The sequence below is a fragment of the Xenopus laevis genome, chromosome 1L, assembly GCF_017654675.1.
Source record: "Xenopus laevis strain J_2021 chromosome 1L, Xenopus_laevis_v10.1, whole genome shotgun sequence".
NCBI classification, from domain to species: Eukaryota; Metazoa; Chordata; class Amphibia; order Anura; family Pipidae; genus Xenopus; species Xenopus laevis.
Window position 1 is genome coordinate 66,306,799 of NC_054371.1, and position 17,724 is coordinate 66,324,522.

The following is a 17,724-nucleotide window of genomic DNA, read 5'->3' on the forward strand; positions in this document are numbered from 1 at the left end:
CAGTAGCGCCCCATCTTCTTTTCTGCTGATTCACTGCACATGCTCTGTGCTGCTGTCACTTTCTGAGCTTAGGGACCCACTCACAATATACAGTACACATAGGAGGCATATTTATCAAGAGTCAAATTTTGAATTGAAAAAAGTTGAAATTTGAATTAAAAAAAGACCAACCGAAATCGAATAGGTCCATTTTCGATCAAATAGGTCCATGTTCGGCTGAATTTGAATTGTACAAATCGATGTAATATCGCATTTGATTGATTAGATTCAACGATTTTCCCCCCAAAAAACTTTTGATTTTTCAAAGTCCACCAATTGACTCCTAATAGGTTCTAGAAGGTCCCCCATAGGCTAAAACAGCAATTCGGCAGGTTTTAGATGGCGAATGATCGAATTCGAAATTTTAAAGGGGCAGTAAGGGGCAGATTTATCAAAGGTCGAGGCGAATTTTGAGCTATTTTTTGTGTACTTCTAAAATCAGCCCTGTAGCATTATGTTACATTACAGGCCAACCTCATTTTCTGCTTAATAATTTGCTACGACCCCTAAGCTTAGCTTCTCAACAGCTGCCTAGAGCCCTCTGAGCATATGAGTGTCCAAGATGGTGACCCCCTGTGAAAGTCTGAAGTCCTGGATCATTGCTGCTATTGAGAAGCTGGTATAGGCTAGTGCAATAAGTTCAGTATATAAAAGATGGAATTTTTAGCCATATTCATTTTAGGGGTTATGTTCCTTTAAAAAAATGACTAACTCAAAATCGAATCTAGGCAAGACCATCTAATTAGGTTTAATTAATGTTTAAATAATTATTTAGCAGACTTTAAATATGGAGACCCAAATAATGGAAAGATCACCTATCCAGAAAACCCCAGGTTCAGAGAATTCTGGATAACAGGTCCAAAACATGTATATATCATAAGCAGATGGTGTGGACATATTGTATATTGAGTATTTGCTAGGATTACAGATGAGGAAGGGCCTTCCAAGATGTTATTTGTGCAGCAAGATAACTGTCAAAGATGCCCAAACAATTGGGAAGAAGCTGGACTTAAGGCTCTGCAAGGTTTTGTAACAGTAGAACCACAGAATGTTCCAATCTTTTTACCAATATCTACACTTATGGGTAAAACTGTGTTTACGACACAACAAATAATAGATGGATATGTTAAGTAAAACATATCCAGTTGTTGCTGAAGTATTTAACCAATAAGGCTCCAAATTATTCAAATGGTATATGGAAAATTACCCTTTTCTTTCATTATAATTACCACTCTTAATGTTGCACTAAATATTTGACATATTTACACCATTGTAATATGTAATTATGTTTATGAGGTTCCAGTTCTATTGCTGTGTAAAAAATTCTGATTTTCATTTAAACTGGTTTTAACTCCTAAAATGTTTCTTACTCTAGTTTTTTTTTAATAAGACTTGAATAATCATATAAATTAACAGACTAATCAATAGAAACAAGACTTCATCAACTAACAAATGTATAGGATTTACTGAAAAAATAATAATGATAACCGCTGAATTTAGGTGCATTAAATAAATGAGGGGGTGGGCTGGGTGAAGTAAATGAAGATTTGAATCAAATGAAGATTTGAATAATACATTTAGGTCTAAGGAAATGATTAGACCTAATAAGCTACCAATAGAGTGTCTATAAAATACAGTTATATTTGAAAGACATGGTATATATGAGATACTGGGGGGATATGAAGATTTAGGGGCAGATTTACTAAGCTCGAGGGAATAATTTGAATTTAAAAAAATTCGAATTTCAAATTCTTTTTGGGTACTTCGACCATAGAATGGTCAAATTTGATTGAATCGAATGATTCGAATGATTCGAATGATTCGAAGTAAAAACCGTTCGACTATTCGACCACTCGATAGTCGAAGTACTGTCTCTTTAAAAAATACTTCGACTTCATACTTCACCACTTTCAATGTTAGCCTATGGGGACCTTCCCCAGCACTTTTCTAAGTTTTTTGTGGTTGAATAAAAATCCTTCGGTCGATCGTTTAAATTCGTTCGAAGGATTTTTATTTGATCGTTCGATCTACTGTAAGTATTCGATATTCGAATTCGAAGGATTTTACTTCGAGGGTTTTTTAACCCTCGAAATTCGACCCTTGATAAATCTGCCCCTTACAGTATGCATACTACATTTTTGAGGATGAAAGTATATCAATATACAAAAATGGAACTATATTAAATTGAAATATGAATTTTGTGCTGAGAAGATGTGGCTGAAGTCAATGGCAGAACAAACATCCCAACATACAACTTGAGCTTGATACAGCTTTGCTTAATACAAAAGAGGCTGATTACATTTCAATGATGCTTGTGCAGAAGGGATAATTATACTGGAAACGGAAAATCACTGAGGACCTATGTATTCCCACCACATTTTTCCACTCTGATATCATTAAGGATATAATACATTCCCCCAGTCAGACCAGTCATTTTTGCCATCAGACCTGTATTTCAAAATCATCAGAAGCTTGGCCAGTGTTTAAAAACATTGCAGTGAAACCAATGATCAAATAATTAGGTAGGGTTGAATATAAATGTTTGAGATTTAAAAACTGTTGAGATCTTGACACTGATAGGTTTTTATGATTGTAACATGGTTTGGTTTGTGTAACATACAGGACCAGACTGGGAATAATAAGCAGCCCTGGCATAAAAGCAAAGCAGCCCACACAGATGTATGTATTATGAATTTATCTCATGATTAAAATAAAAAGAACTGTACCAAACTCCCATGCCCCAAATTTACATTACTTGCTAATAAAATAACTTGACTAAATAGAATACAATTGTGCGAAAACCGGCATTGTACATTTTTTTATGACTTTTTCCCCAAATCGCTAGATTTTTTCAAGTTTTATGTGCAAAAAGTCAGCATTTATCAGACTAAACCCAGCACAAACCACAATATCTTCAGACTAAACCCAGCACAAACCATAATATCTTCAAACTGGGATAGGGACATCTCCCATTGACTTATACATGACCTCAACAGGTCTGAGATTCTGGCTTTTTTTTTTTTCTAGCATCGGGGCATAATAACCTAAAAAATGTCAAGGTTTTTTTTTTTGCCCCAAAAAGCCTTTGAGTTTTAGTAAATAACCCCCTTACAGTTAATAAAAGTTGTAGGACAAATGTAAATGTCAACCCAGCCTATCCCAACATAGCCCCACACATGTTATTATTCAGAAATGTGCTCAATGAAGGAGATCAACATAGTGAGCAGTGGTGCTGGGGGAGGTGGGGGGACAGCAGTACTAAAAGTCCTGTTAAAATCAAAATGTGTCCCTGTTCTAGTCCACTAAAATACTGACATATATGGTGAATTTACTCATCCTTTAAGGTCAAAGCTGACCCACTTGTGGTCCTCTGTGCCCACAATTCTTGCTAAAAGTACTGGGAGTTCACATTCATAGGCAAGTAACCAGACTAGAAAGCTCTACTTCTTCTGCATAATAACAGCACAGTATGCTTAAAACATGTACTAGACATTTTTGGGTTTAAAAAAAACTCGAATGTTTCTAGATTTATTATAGTAGTCCAGCTAAAACCTTGAGGTCAAGTAGAAGTCAATGGCAGAGGTCCCTTGAAACATTTGACGATGTTAATAGCCGTTATGATGTGCAGGTTTTTTTTTTTTGGGCTTTGCTTGAAAACTCATTTAATTAGAGCAATTCAAGCAAAGCAAAAAACCAAGTTGTTCTAACATTTCTCTCACGCGTAAATTACACCAACAAGGTAATTAATTAACTTTACAAAGGGATCCAAGTAGTAACAGTGTGCTGAATACCATATGAAAACAGAAAGGGCACATTCAATAAAGCTGTGTTCTCTAACAAAAGGAAGACAAACCAGCAGCCTTAATGGTATACCACAAAAATAACCTCCTCTTCAACATAAATGAGTCACTCAATTACTAGTGTAAATATCAGTTTTACTTATCTGGACGAGCAATCCTGCCAAGGCTACAGTTTGTTTAAAATGATTACAGTAATATATGGGGATGTACATTTACATTTCTCACTCTGAGACATGTTTAAGACACCTAAACAAGAGGGTTTTTTTTTTAAACTTTCTTTGGATAAGCTAGAAATGTGTCAGTTTTGAACCACAACTATTGTGGAACTTTGTATATATTTGTGTAACCCTTGATAAATCTGCCCCAAAGTCTTGTTTGGTATATTTAAAAGAAAAATGCATCATATATAATTTTTTTTCAGATATCCTTTATTGAGGCATTCACATCAGCATTCACCTCTTGTAGAAATGCTCCTTACTTCTTCTCTTCTTGCCTTTTGACATGTAATCTTGGTGTGCTTTAGACCATTTCGTATTGCAGATTATAATTTCATTTAGCCTAAATTTTAATTCATCTACTTAGTAGCTTTCAGATATCTAACTGTGCTATTTTAAAGGCATTAAAATTAATCACAGTCAAACTCGCAGCTGCATTGAGGGTGGGGGAGGAAGCTGCTGTCAATCTCAGTAAATCAGGGTATACATGGTTGCAAAATTGTTTTGTAGAAATATTCATGCAATTAACACACTGTCATTTTACCTTTATGACTTGCTTTTAAAAATAGTTCTGCAGTGCATGCATATGTATAGCTATGGCATGAACAGCTTTATCATGAATTAACTTAAAAGTATATATACTATAAATTTTGAGTGTGTTGTGCTTGTGTGTGCATGTTCACGCAGGTGAAAGAGCACATACACAAATACTTAGGGCACATTTATCAAAGGGGGTAAAATGTGAGAAAAAAAATTAAAAAGAAAATTCAGAAAAATATTAATTTTATTGGAGTTATGATTAATTCCTTCTCATTTGACAATTATGTCCACTTTAAGAAAGAATTTAACTGCCCCTCATTTACCAGCATCCATCAGACATCTCATTCTAGGGGTTGGTGGGTTGGTATGAGCGGCATGATTTTGATAAGGTTTTGTGCCATATAAAGATGGGCGGTCAATGCCTTCTGGCAATGTCATCTAGTCTGTAGACCATCTTCTCCCTGTGTATCTGAAATGTCATGAGCTTGTAAGTTTTAGATTCAAAAGGTCTTAGTATGTATACCTACGCATGCTAAAGTGGTTCGCTATATTCTGTGCATAGTTTGAGGTGTTTACAAAGTTTATGAAATGGCAGGTTTAGGCACAACCTTTCATAGATACACATTACCTAGAACAGATCTCATTTGTCAAAGTCAAAGAATTTTCACCAGCTGTTTATGATGGTGGCCACATCTATGGGTATACTTGTAGGTACAAGAAAAGACAGATTGTCTTACCACATATATGAATTTCCTGGGCTTCTCAAATTATTTCACAATGGAGTGCAGAATGCCAAAAAACTAATTTTGTATGTCAGGGTCCAGTCATTGGAATTTTAAGCTTTAGTGTGTCATGGAGATGAATGTTTGGAACCAGGGGAAGCAGGAGAAAACTGTTCTACAAATCTGGTCTACAAGCATCGGGTGCACAGGTGGATTTTTCAGACAGCAAGTTATTGTGCAATGATTGAGGCATCCTGGAATGCCATGTGAGTAACAACAATTTGGGGGATATCTTGTGAAGAGACTCTGATCTCAGTGTTGGACTGGGATGTCAGGAGCCCACCAGAAAACCTTAGACCATGGGCCCACTTTCCAAACTATTATTCCTCCTCTCCACACTCAACCTCTACTAGTCTTTTATATCTACATACTATACTCTATTTTTCCATTATGATTCATGTAAGAAATAGGGAATGACCATGAAATAGGCTAAATGGTTAGAAGCAAGAGGGCCCACTGACACCTGGGCCCACTGGAAGTTTTCCTGGTATCCCGGTGGGTCAGTCCAACGCTGGATAGACTGTTGACTTTGTTCCTCAAACTTGTTGCAATAATTAGTAGGTTTTACTAAAGGTATGCAGATAAATGAGCAAATTCATTCGGCAGCGTTTTCTTTGGCAGATGGCATTCATTTGAATGTTATTAGAAATAGTTCTAGAAAAAGAGCTTGCCCTTCATGAAATGTGTTTTGTTAAAGGAGAACTAAAGCTTAACCAAACAAGTAGGGCAGAAATATTGTACATTGTGTTTTGGACTTCTGTTTCAACCTAAGGCAACCACAGCCTTTAGCAGTAAAGATCTGTGCCCCCAAAGATGCCCCAGTAGCTTTTGCAAATTCACTGCACATGCTCTGTTCTGCTGTCAGTAATGGGGTTTAGGGTCTGATGCACAAGATACTGAATATAAATAATATAAATGTCACAATATAAGTCTGATTAATAAATAACTCAGATTATTGGTACATCACAGCTCAGAAGCCAACACAATTAGTATCATAATTTGATAATCAGGCCTGTAGCATTAGTTTATCTGACAGACAAACCTAATTTCTTCTTGATCAATTTGTGATAAACCCTAACCTTAGTTTAACAGCTGCTCAAAGCACAATGATGCTGGCATTTCTAACAAAATCCTAGATGGCAAACTCCTGTGAAGACCTGGATCATTACCAATAAAGCTGCTGAAACATGGAGACCAGCAAAAAATGAACAGTAGTAATAATGATTATAACATTAAAAATGATTTAATAGGACGCGTATAGCATAATGCGTTTCATGCCTTTTGGGGCACTTATTCATAGGCTCATTCAATTTGAGGAGAGAAAATTCAGTTTTTCCCCATAGACTTCAATAGAGTTTTCACATGATAAACAGTGAGATAAGTTTTTCTGACTTGAAGGGGCAGATTTACATATGGTCGAATATCAAGGGTTAATTAACCCTCGATATTCGACTGCCGAATGTAAATCCTTTCGACTTCGAATATCGAAGTCGAAGGATTTACCACAAATAGTTCGATCGAACAAAAAAACGTTCGATCAAACGATTAAATCCTTTGAATCGTTAGATTCGAAGGATTTTAATCCATCGATCGAACGATTTTTCTTCGACCAAAGAATTGTTAAAAAAGCCTATGGGGACCTTCCCCATAGGCTAACATTGCACCTTGGTAGGTTTTAGGTGGCGAAGTAGGGGGTTAAATTTTTTTTTTAAAGAGACAGTACTTCGAATCGAATGCTTGAATATTCGAGCAATTTTTATTTCGAATCGTTCGATTCGAAGTCGAAGGTCGAAGTAGCCAAAAAAAACATTTGAAATTTTAAGTTTTTTTTATTCTATCACTCGCGGAAAGTAAATGGGCCCCGAAGAGCGTCTCAGATTTAATCTCGTCCATGAGTTTTCATGTTATAAACCTTATTCTCAATTATATGCTGGTGCTGGTTATCTTGACAGGTGCCCCAGTCAAGCTGTAGCCTACCTATAACATGCCTATGTTGCAACCATTTGATTAACTCCATAGGACACAAGAAACCACACTGATTTTGGATAAAAATGCAAACTAATACTTATTAACAAGATGGTTTACAAATTTACAGTTCCAAATGTACCATACTCCCACAGTGGGTTACCAGCTATGCCAGGCATATTCACAGCTTGGGTAGGCATGTGGGGCTTGCAACTACTGTAGCACCATATCTCCAAGGATACAGAGTAGTTCATAAAATCTAATTTTGCTATTTCCCATGCTATTTTCCAAACCTCTCCTTTGGCAACTGTTCCATAACATTAAAAGAGAACGAAACCCTAAAAATGGATATGGCTAGAAAAAACATATTTTATATATTGAACTTATTGAACCAGCCTAAAGGTTCAGCATCTCTATTGTAGTAATGATCCAGGTAAACAAATATGAAAGGTGTGTATAAAAATCTGCTACAAAAAATTTGTATTAACTTCCAATGCAAAAAGTTGAAAAAGTAATAGCATGTGATCTCACAGCGTAAACTCTCAGTCTTAGGGTTAGCAAATTGAATCTTGTGCATGACGTTTCACGTGATAAACAATGAGATAAATTCTCAGTGAATTGAATCTGGTCTGAAATATCATATATCTACCTTTTTTTAATGTTTCTTGTTTAAAATGTTGCTAATAATGTATTATTTGTAAATATCACCCTGTACAAACTGTAAGTTTGTATGGCAGTCATGTACCCTCTTATTTGTAACATTACTCAGCAAATGTGTTATAGTTCCTTTTTATATTCATTCTGTTCAGTTCTTAGTTTTTCTATTGGGGATGATTTATTAACAATTCACAATTGGTCAAACCTCTCACAGTTCAATAGCACAGACTCAAAATGTAATCCTTTACATGGAATAGAAGGTTGTCTAATTGTATAAGCATTACTTTTTCTACTAACTTTGTAAGATCCAGCACATATCAACAGAGAAGCGTGCACTAAAGGCGCATAAGAGTGGTGCCATATTCAATGGTGGTAATATTGTTTTCTTTATAGCGGGAACAATGGCACTATTTTATTTACGTGTATGAAGTTTCCTAATTTCACTTTTCATTTTCAATGGTCCTCAGAGGGAATTTGGATTAAATTAGCCAGTCATCAAAGTGAATTTAAATTAGTTTCACTACTGTAAGAGGTAATGGAAGTACAGTAAATCCTTTTTTGTACTTTTTTTTACATTTAACAGAACATTAAAAAGGAAACTAAATGATATCTTCCAGATATAAAGATGACTGATATCAATCACAAAGTGTATTGCTGTTCATATGTTTACCTGTTACAAAGGCAATTATATGAAATATCAGCAACACAACTGAAGTTACTATGTAAAAATTGACCACATAGTGACTTGTGTGGTCTGTTTAGTTTCAGCTCAGAAAACAAGTCTTAAAGGAGAACTAAACCCTAGCCCAGCTTCTCCCCCATTCCACTGCCTTCCTTCTAAGCTCCCTCCCAAACCAACCAAATTTGCAGAGCTGTGCAGTGGAGTTTAAAGGATCCATATTCCCCATCCTTTTTTGTTAGATCACTGACACAGATCTTGCAGGAGCATAGACAGTTTAATGTAATGTAATAAATGTAATTTTATGTCCTATGTGCTTGGAAAGGGGTTGAAAATGAGCTAGGGTTTAGTTCTCCTTTAAAAAGTATCATTGTATATATAGATCAAATAAAATGTTGTTTTATACCCTAGAATATAAAAATAATCAGAGCAACAACATTCTTTATTTCTAACATACCTTCTTAACCTAGCTAAAAAAATATTTCCTCTGCTACTTCAATCACATCTGCTATGTTAACACCTCTATAATTATTTCTACTACACAAGTTAAATCATCAGACTCATCTTCATTTGTGATTATTCTTCACTTCTAACACATTCAATCCTTTATAAATCCAGCTGAATGCAAACTAAAACACTAAAGCACCTCATTCAACGTGCAGTTAAATTGCATATCTAATAACTATTTCTTTTCCAAGGGACAGCAAGAAAGTCTTTTTCATTAAAAAGGTATAAATTTACAGAAAGAGAGAGTATTTTATCTTCTTTAAAAAGCAAAGATAAGGCCCTATATAGAATATGAGTTGGCTGATCACATTTTTTTAACACGTGAACTGTGAAGTTGTGGTAGTCTCTCTCTGATATAGTTGTATTGGGCAATATCTTTCAAGAAGGGGGGGAGATTACTTTTTAGCAAGTGCTACTGCTATTAAAGGAGATGTAAACCCAAAAAAATTAATTAATGTAAATTTACTCAGGGTGCTTATTTTAGAAGTTTTACTATTTACACTGCTTTTTTATCTTTTTGTTTTTGTTTGTATGGTAAGACTGCTAATACCAGACTTTTGGCTCAGCTGAGAGTCACTCCTAGAGTCAATGGAATAATGAAAGTGCAGACAAAGTGCTTAGAAGGTCACCAAGGCCTTCAAAAACAGCTGTTAAGCCAAGTCTGGTATTAGCAATATAAAATTACCTAAAACATTAAAAATAATTTACATTTTTTCAGTTTAGATCTGTAGATCCAGGGAGTGGGTCAGTTGCTCTTTTGGAGTAATTTTGCTTGAAAAGCTTTTGTAGAAAGCTTTTTTTTTTTCATTTAACATATCATGATGATTATCCACATAATCTATTGGCACTTAGGGGCAGATTTACATATGGTCGAATATCGAGGGTTAATTAATCCTCGATATTCGACTGCCGAATGTAAATCCTTCGACTTCGAATATCGAAGTCGAAGGATTTACCGCAAATAGTTCAATTGAACGATCAAATGAAAAATCGCTCAATCAAACCATAAAATCCTTTGAATCGTTCGATTCGAAGGATTTTAATCCATCGAACGAACGATTTTTCTTCGACATTGCACCTCGGTAGGTTTTAGGTGGCGAAGTAGGGGGTCGACGTTTTTTTAAAGAGACAGTACTTCGACTATCGAATGGTCGAATATTCGAACGATTTTTAGTTCGAATCATTCGATTTGAAGTCGAAGTCATAGTCGAAGGTCGAAGTAGCCAATTCGATGGTCGAAGTAGCCAAAAAAACATTAGAAATTCAAAGTTTTTTCATTCTATTCCTTCACTCGAACTAAGTGAATGTGCCTCATAGTGTCCTTAGCCCCTAAATTTACAGTGCTTGTGTCTCTAAGTATTCTAGGTCCAGCTTCATGGATAATCTAATAACGTAACCAGGGAAACTGATTATAACACCATTATTGGAGATAGGAGCAACACTTATGTAAAATATAGTGTTATACTCATAGTAAGAAAGAGTGGTTAACATTGCCTATAGTAAAAACTTTGCAAGACACCATAAACACTGTCCTCAAAAGAGATTTTATAGTAAATCAGTAAGATAATTGCCATCCCTGATTTCAAGCACAGTGTTATATTCACAAAGAACTGTATTTTCACTTAAAAAAGAAAAGTCTTGTTATGGTCTTGTTAAATTATATGTTTGTAGGCTCCAAAAAGTAGCCAGAAAAAGATAATAACACAATCGTTTTTTTGGTTTGGAAAGGGTATGGGCAAGGTACATCAGATCTGGTATATGTGCACAAATACTATTGGTCTGTTCCACTTAAGTCTACTTTCATTGTGCTGGAATAGAGAAAGGAATGGTTCCACATGTCATTCCTCAGGGACAATCAGTGTTAAAACTGTTTGCAGGGCTGACAAAATGTGGAAGTAAGGAAGGTTATTTGCTAAAAGAATAACAATACAAACAAATGCCCAATTCATTTCATGTGCTATGCTCATTTCGTCAGGGGCTCAGTCTAGGGGCTAAATTGAACTAAAGTGGACATGATGTCATTACTTATGCATTGTGATTAAAACCGATTTCATAAATAAATGAGTAAAAAAAATGTTTTATCGTAAAAACACATTTAATAAATCAAACTTTTGAATGTAACTATTCGAATAATTTCAAAAAAAGTTCAAGTCAGATTCAGTATGAAGCCCATTTGAAAATAAAGCCTGATGATTGAGGAGGATTGGGTGGTTATACAACATACAGTATTTGAATTACATGGGTCTTTTCTTGACATACACAATATACTGTATATTAGCAGTGTAGAGCTTTCCTACATGTAAACACCAAGCTTTCCTACTTAAACACAGAGGAAGTAGACAGAAATGGATATGTACAGTATGCTGTTAAGGATTTTGGAGGTTTATAGCAAAAACTAAAACATGTTTATCTTTATTCATGTGACCAGGCCTGGATTTGTGGCCTAGGGCGGCAGGATTTTAGGGGCGACATGCTGCCAACCACACCCACTTTGGTTCAGATGGGGATGGGGGTGACGAATGACAGTGGGCCTAGGGGTGCCAACTATGTAAATCTGGCCCTGCATGTGACATGAGGGTTATCGATCACATAAACTCCCTTTTTTAACTGACAATTCAATCTCCATTCCTCAAATATCAGTTGTCACATCTGGGGGAGTAGGCAACATTAGCAGTGATTAGTAAAATGACCTCAGATTCTGTGAATGTATTTGTGTGCTCTTTTTACTGTTTTACTTCCGAAGACCAGAGATTACTTGTAGCTGTAAAGAAACAATTTGTCGATATAGATATGAATGCAGTTTAATACAAGTAAATATATTGTATATGATCCACGTATGCATTTTGGAAGGGTACACACTTTCCCTAATAATTACTACTGATATGTATAAAGATTATCACTGTAAAGATAAAGGGAACGATTAAATGAAAGCCAAAGTGGTGATTATTTGAACTACTATTGATTTCATTACTGCCAGTTCCAAATTTAAATAGTTGTATGGATAGTTGAGCAATTCTTGATATTATTAAAGATTGAAGCAGCCACTATAGCATAGTGGCAATTAGCAATCATATCTGTAACAGGTGGATGGGTTAGGGTTTACCTCAACTTTCCTTGGGTTACTATACACTATACTCCCAGCAACTCCCGGTAGGCACACTATAATTAGACTCTTTATTCTGAGGTGGGGTCCCCGCTTATGGGATGGAGGAAAGGATTACCTTGTTGGAGCCTTAGCTGTGCACTAACTTTCCTAATCTCATCTGTCACTCCTAAAGTGATCTATTACAGTTTCTGACCTGACACTTGATTGCTCCTATACTGAAGTCTACCTCCACCTCAGGCCCTAACAGCAACACACCACCTCCTCCAGCGAGTGGGTGCACCAGAAAGAGACAAAACACATGTGGGCATATCTTTTTATAACCTCTGGGGAACTACTCCCCTTCCCCTCTGGGAAAAAAGGACCCTGCCTAGCTGGCCAGCTAAATCCCTGGGGTATAGAAAAACCATACCCTTTGATAAAATATAATAGTGATCTAATCTACTGGCCAGTCAATGAACTGCCAGCAGAATACTTTCACATAGGAAAAAGGAAACAGCTTCCCTTCTAGAACTAAGTACCCAATCTAGCTGACTAAGTTATGCCTAGGGGACCAAAGGACCTGAAGGTTAGCAAAACCTTTACCCTCCTACATATGCTATTATTAAAATGAGAAAAAAGTATGCTGCCTTAAGGCTTAATTCTGCCTCTGTATATCACTATATACCTCTGTGTATCTATACTAATGCTCATAACCAGTTGGCTGCAGGGCTTTAAACACCGGCTGAACAAGTTACTCTTTGTTTTCTGGCCTGCATGTTACCTAAAAAATCTGAAACAATCAATTATAGTAATGGCCAATGATGGAAAACTTGTCAGGAGGGAGGGAGGAGCTTAGGGTCCAGAGAGGACTGAGGTACATCTGTCCTTTTGGTATGGTTTATTCGGTTCGGTTAAATCTATAATTGTTTTGTGCACCAAAGACATGTTTCACAAATGACTGCCTAATACTAGTATTATCATAAGAATTTTGAAATCTTTTTTAAAGGATGATGTAAAGTTTGCCAAGATCTAGTGAGCTATAGCAACCAATTTGGTTCCTTGCTTTTAAACAGTTAACCAGTTGTAAAAACTTGAAACAATTTCTTTAGAGGGTTTAGGTCCCATTTAAAATCCCTCCTCAAACACCAAGTAAAGGTGCAAGGTACATATTATTCAAATTACTCTGTGTGCTCTGGGTTGCTGTAATTAAGCTATCATTAAAGGGGACATATAGCATATATTTTGCAACAAACCATGTAAAATAATGTTAAATAGAAGAAAGTTTTTATTTTAATACCTTTTGGGTCAAAAATGTATGTATTAGGTTAAAAACGGTGCTCACCCCCCCTGCAACCTTCCTGTCCAGGAGTTTCCAATATCAAGCTTTGGTGCCACCGGCACCTTCTGCCTAAGTTACAGAGCAACAGCCACTGAGGGAGGAGTGGGTGTATTCGTTCACACTTTCCATATACTGGCCCTACTGACTCAAATGTGACTATTTGCCACCTAAAACCTGCCGAATCGCTGTTTAAAACTATGGAAGACATCCTGGGATCAATTTGGAGTTGTTTGCAGTCTGTCTGACATTCGAGTTTTTTATGCAGAAAACCTGAATCGATTTGAATGCAATTCGAGTTTGTGGGTCAATCCTCTTCACCCAACTTTGAAAAATTACATTTTTTTTAAAAAATAAATTTCGAGTTCATTTATGGGAGTTTTAAAAAAATTGACCCTTAATAAATCTGCCCCATATCGTAAATACCATAGTCATTACCAACACAGTATTATATTGTATACAAAAAGCAATCGACATCTTTTGTGTTTTCCTCCCCGCATCTGTTATTATATGTTATACAATTTCAGAACATTAGCTGCATTTATTCCCTTAGCAACTCCCTGCACCTGATCATAAACTGTTCCACAACAACAGCTGCATTTTTCCCTTGCAACACCCAGTACCTGATCATAAATTGTGCCAGAACAGCTGCATGTATTCCTTTGCAACTCCCTGCAATAAAACATACATTTTTCCAGAACTGCTGCATTTATCCTGTTGCAACTCCCTGCACCTGGTCATATATCAGTTTGCAGGAAAACAAACCTACAGCTGCTGTTCTGGAATTTCGTAACAGTAAATACTAATGTACACTGTTTGTATAACTTTTTTAATTTAATAGAGGCAGTGATTTGCACTGTGTATAACAATGTATTATGGACTATAGATTATAGTCCAGTTGGGCAGGTACATTTGTGAATAATGCCTATTTTCTGTGGAACACAGGAACATACTGTTGTACTTTAAATAAAAGTAATTATTTCATTTTTTTACAGTTTGTATTAAACTTCACATCTATTGCTTTTGCTGAGCATTTAAGGTATATTGTCATAAGTGAATGATCAGGCAGCAGCAAGACAGCTATGTACAGGCTGGGAACACACGGGAAGAGGGTGGGAGGGGTTATCCCTGCTACAGCAGAGTTCAGCCTGTCAGTCAGTGTTGTGACCACTTCCTGTGAGAGAATGTACAGACTCTAACAGTCTTCATTTCAGCCCAGACTCAAAGCAGAAAGGATCTCTCAGAAGTTCTGATATAATTACAATTGTAGGAGGTAAATTGCCTTCAAAACGCTTTTCTTTCTGCATCATTACATGTGGAAGGATGAGTAATATATCTGAATATGAAGGTTATATAAAATGTCTCCTTTAAGGAGAATGAAGAAGAAGAATATACAGTGCCTAACTGAAAAATTTCTGAATCGATTTCAAAGTTTATATTTTGTAGTAAGCTAACAAGGCCATCCATTTAACTGGGGAAACAAAGAAGCATCTTGGTTCTTAACAATTTATTGTCTTTTTTGTTCATAATTAGGTACAATTGCACAATCTAATTTAAACGAAAAAAAACAAAGAAACATTTCTATATTTTATTTTGATTAAGGTTTCTTGTGATTTATTCTAGTGTTTTTTTACCAAAACATCTGAGGACTTCTAAGGTGATAAGAACAATTTGATCCAATGGGCAGACATGCTAGTTCTATTATGCATAAAGTTGAAGATTTTTTTTAAGATTTAGAGATGCTGCAAAAAGCCTGAATCCAAAAATCTGCCATCTCAAACCTGTCGAGGGCCTGTATAAGTCAATGGGAGAGGCACCTATCTGAATTTGAAGTTTTTGTGGTCTATGCTGGGTTTAGCCTTTTTGGGTTTTTCAGGAGAAAACTTGAAAAATTAGAGCGATTTGGGTTTTTTCTGAATAATTCTGGTCATTTTATTAATAAGTAAGGTAGGGGGAGCATGGGAGTTTGATCGTGGTTTTTCAAAATAAAATATGAGATAATAGAATTTTAGTAAATAATACCTTTAAAGTCAACTTTTTAGAATATGTTAATGCTGGACAGACAATAAAGTAACATCCAAATAAGTAAAGAATGAAACATTGATCTTTTATGTATCAGTGTTAAAAGTATGATTCATTTTCACAAGGAGTGTTACAATTCCCTGTATACTAATGGCACAGCTTGCCTTCGAAAAACAGTGTACTGGAAGGCAGCCAACCATGTGTAGCAACATGGAACAACTTCAGGAGCGAGGATATTCACTGATATTTAATTTTTGTGTCTTTGGGCTGTTATAGTAAGACCTAAGCATTAGGCACCTCATTTGCTGCATATAATATTTCATCTAATAGCCATCAGTATATCAGTATAATAATGCTCATTTTGTCTCCAAATAGTGCTTTTGGCTGTGGTACATTGACACATGAATGAATGTTACCACCTACGGAATTATGTTATGTGTTATAAATACCATACATTGCAATGTAAACTTAATTCCCACTATAGCTAGCTGATTTAACAATTCCTCAAAGCCATTTTCCATCAATGTATGACAACAGAAGTCCCCAAGGGATATCTGGAGTTGCTGCTGTGCTTCATAAATATTCACCATCATACATCTGAACATGTCAGAAGTACATTCATGAGAAAGCTATTACAATGTCTTGCCACTCATCTCTTTCTTGAATAGAGCAGTTTTAGGTATAGTTTATTTCCAGGCTTCCTTCCATACTTGAGTTGGAGCAGCCATCTATAGTTGTAACCACTATGGGGTCATTAATTATGACCAAAGGTACCAAGTAGAATTTTAATTGCAATGTTTTACTCCTGACGAAGGTCCCTGTGGCGAGCCAAAACATCGAGCAAAATAAATCTTTGGAAGACTGATTCTGCATATCTGCATTTTAAAATAAATGCCCACAGAGATAAACAAACATACAAGCAATGTGTTCTTTAATTTGTTCTTTAATTCTTTGTAATACAGGTATAGGATCCATTTTCTGTAAATCTGTTATCCAGACAGATCAGAATTACTGGAAGGGCATCTCCTATAGACTCCATTTTACTTAGATAATTTAAAAAAATTGATTTCCTCTTACTTGATACCAACTAAAATATATTTAATCCTTATTGAATGCTAAACAATCACATTGGATTTAATTTTTTAATTATTTTTTAATAGACAAAGTATGGTGATTATTACAGAAAGACCACTTATGCAGGAAAACCCCAGGTCGCGAGTATTCTTGATAACAGGTCCCTCACCTGTATTCCTTTATTCTTTGCTTTTTAAGATTTAGAGATGCATTTTGCATTTCACATTCATGGAAGAATGCGCAAGCAGTAATGTGCTAAAACTTGGCCAATCTCTTGCTCAAACCTTTGCACAGAAAAATATAAGCTATTTGCCATTTCAAAACAGTGTAAGTTAACTTAGAACATAAATTCAAGATCATGTTGTGAAGGCTCAAGGATACAAAATGCAAAAAGTCTTAAGGCCTCCATACACGGGCAGATATAAGCTGCCGACAGATTTAGTTCAAAAAGCATCCCATATAATTGTTTTATTATTTTTTGTTACTAGGAATGAGCAAATTTTTTCAGCTGGTATATATGACAAAAAAATAAAATTTTGTGCAAGTGGTAAAACTTAACACTAAGGGGCACATTTACTTAGCTCGAGTGAAGGAATAGAATAAAAAATACTTAGAATTTTGAAGTATTTTTTTGGCTACTTCGACCATCGAATTGGCTACTTCGACCTTTGACTTCGACTTCAAATCGAACTAAAAATCGTTCGACTATTCGACCATTTGATAGTCGAAGTATTGTCTCTTTAAAAAAAACTTCGACCACCTACTTCGCCACCTAAAACCTACCGAGCATCAATGTTAGCCTATGGGGAAGGTCCCCATAGGCTTTCTAGCCAATTTCTGATCGAAAAATTCTTGAACAAATAGCGCTAAATCCTTCGACTTCGATATTCGAAGTCGAAGGATTTAACTTCGACGGTCGAATATCGAGGGTTAATTAACCCTCGATATTCGACCCTAAGTAAATGTGCCACTTCAATTTGGACATTTTGCTTTTCCCATGGTTTCGTCATCGGATTTTTTTTT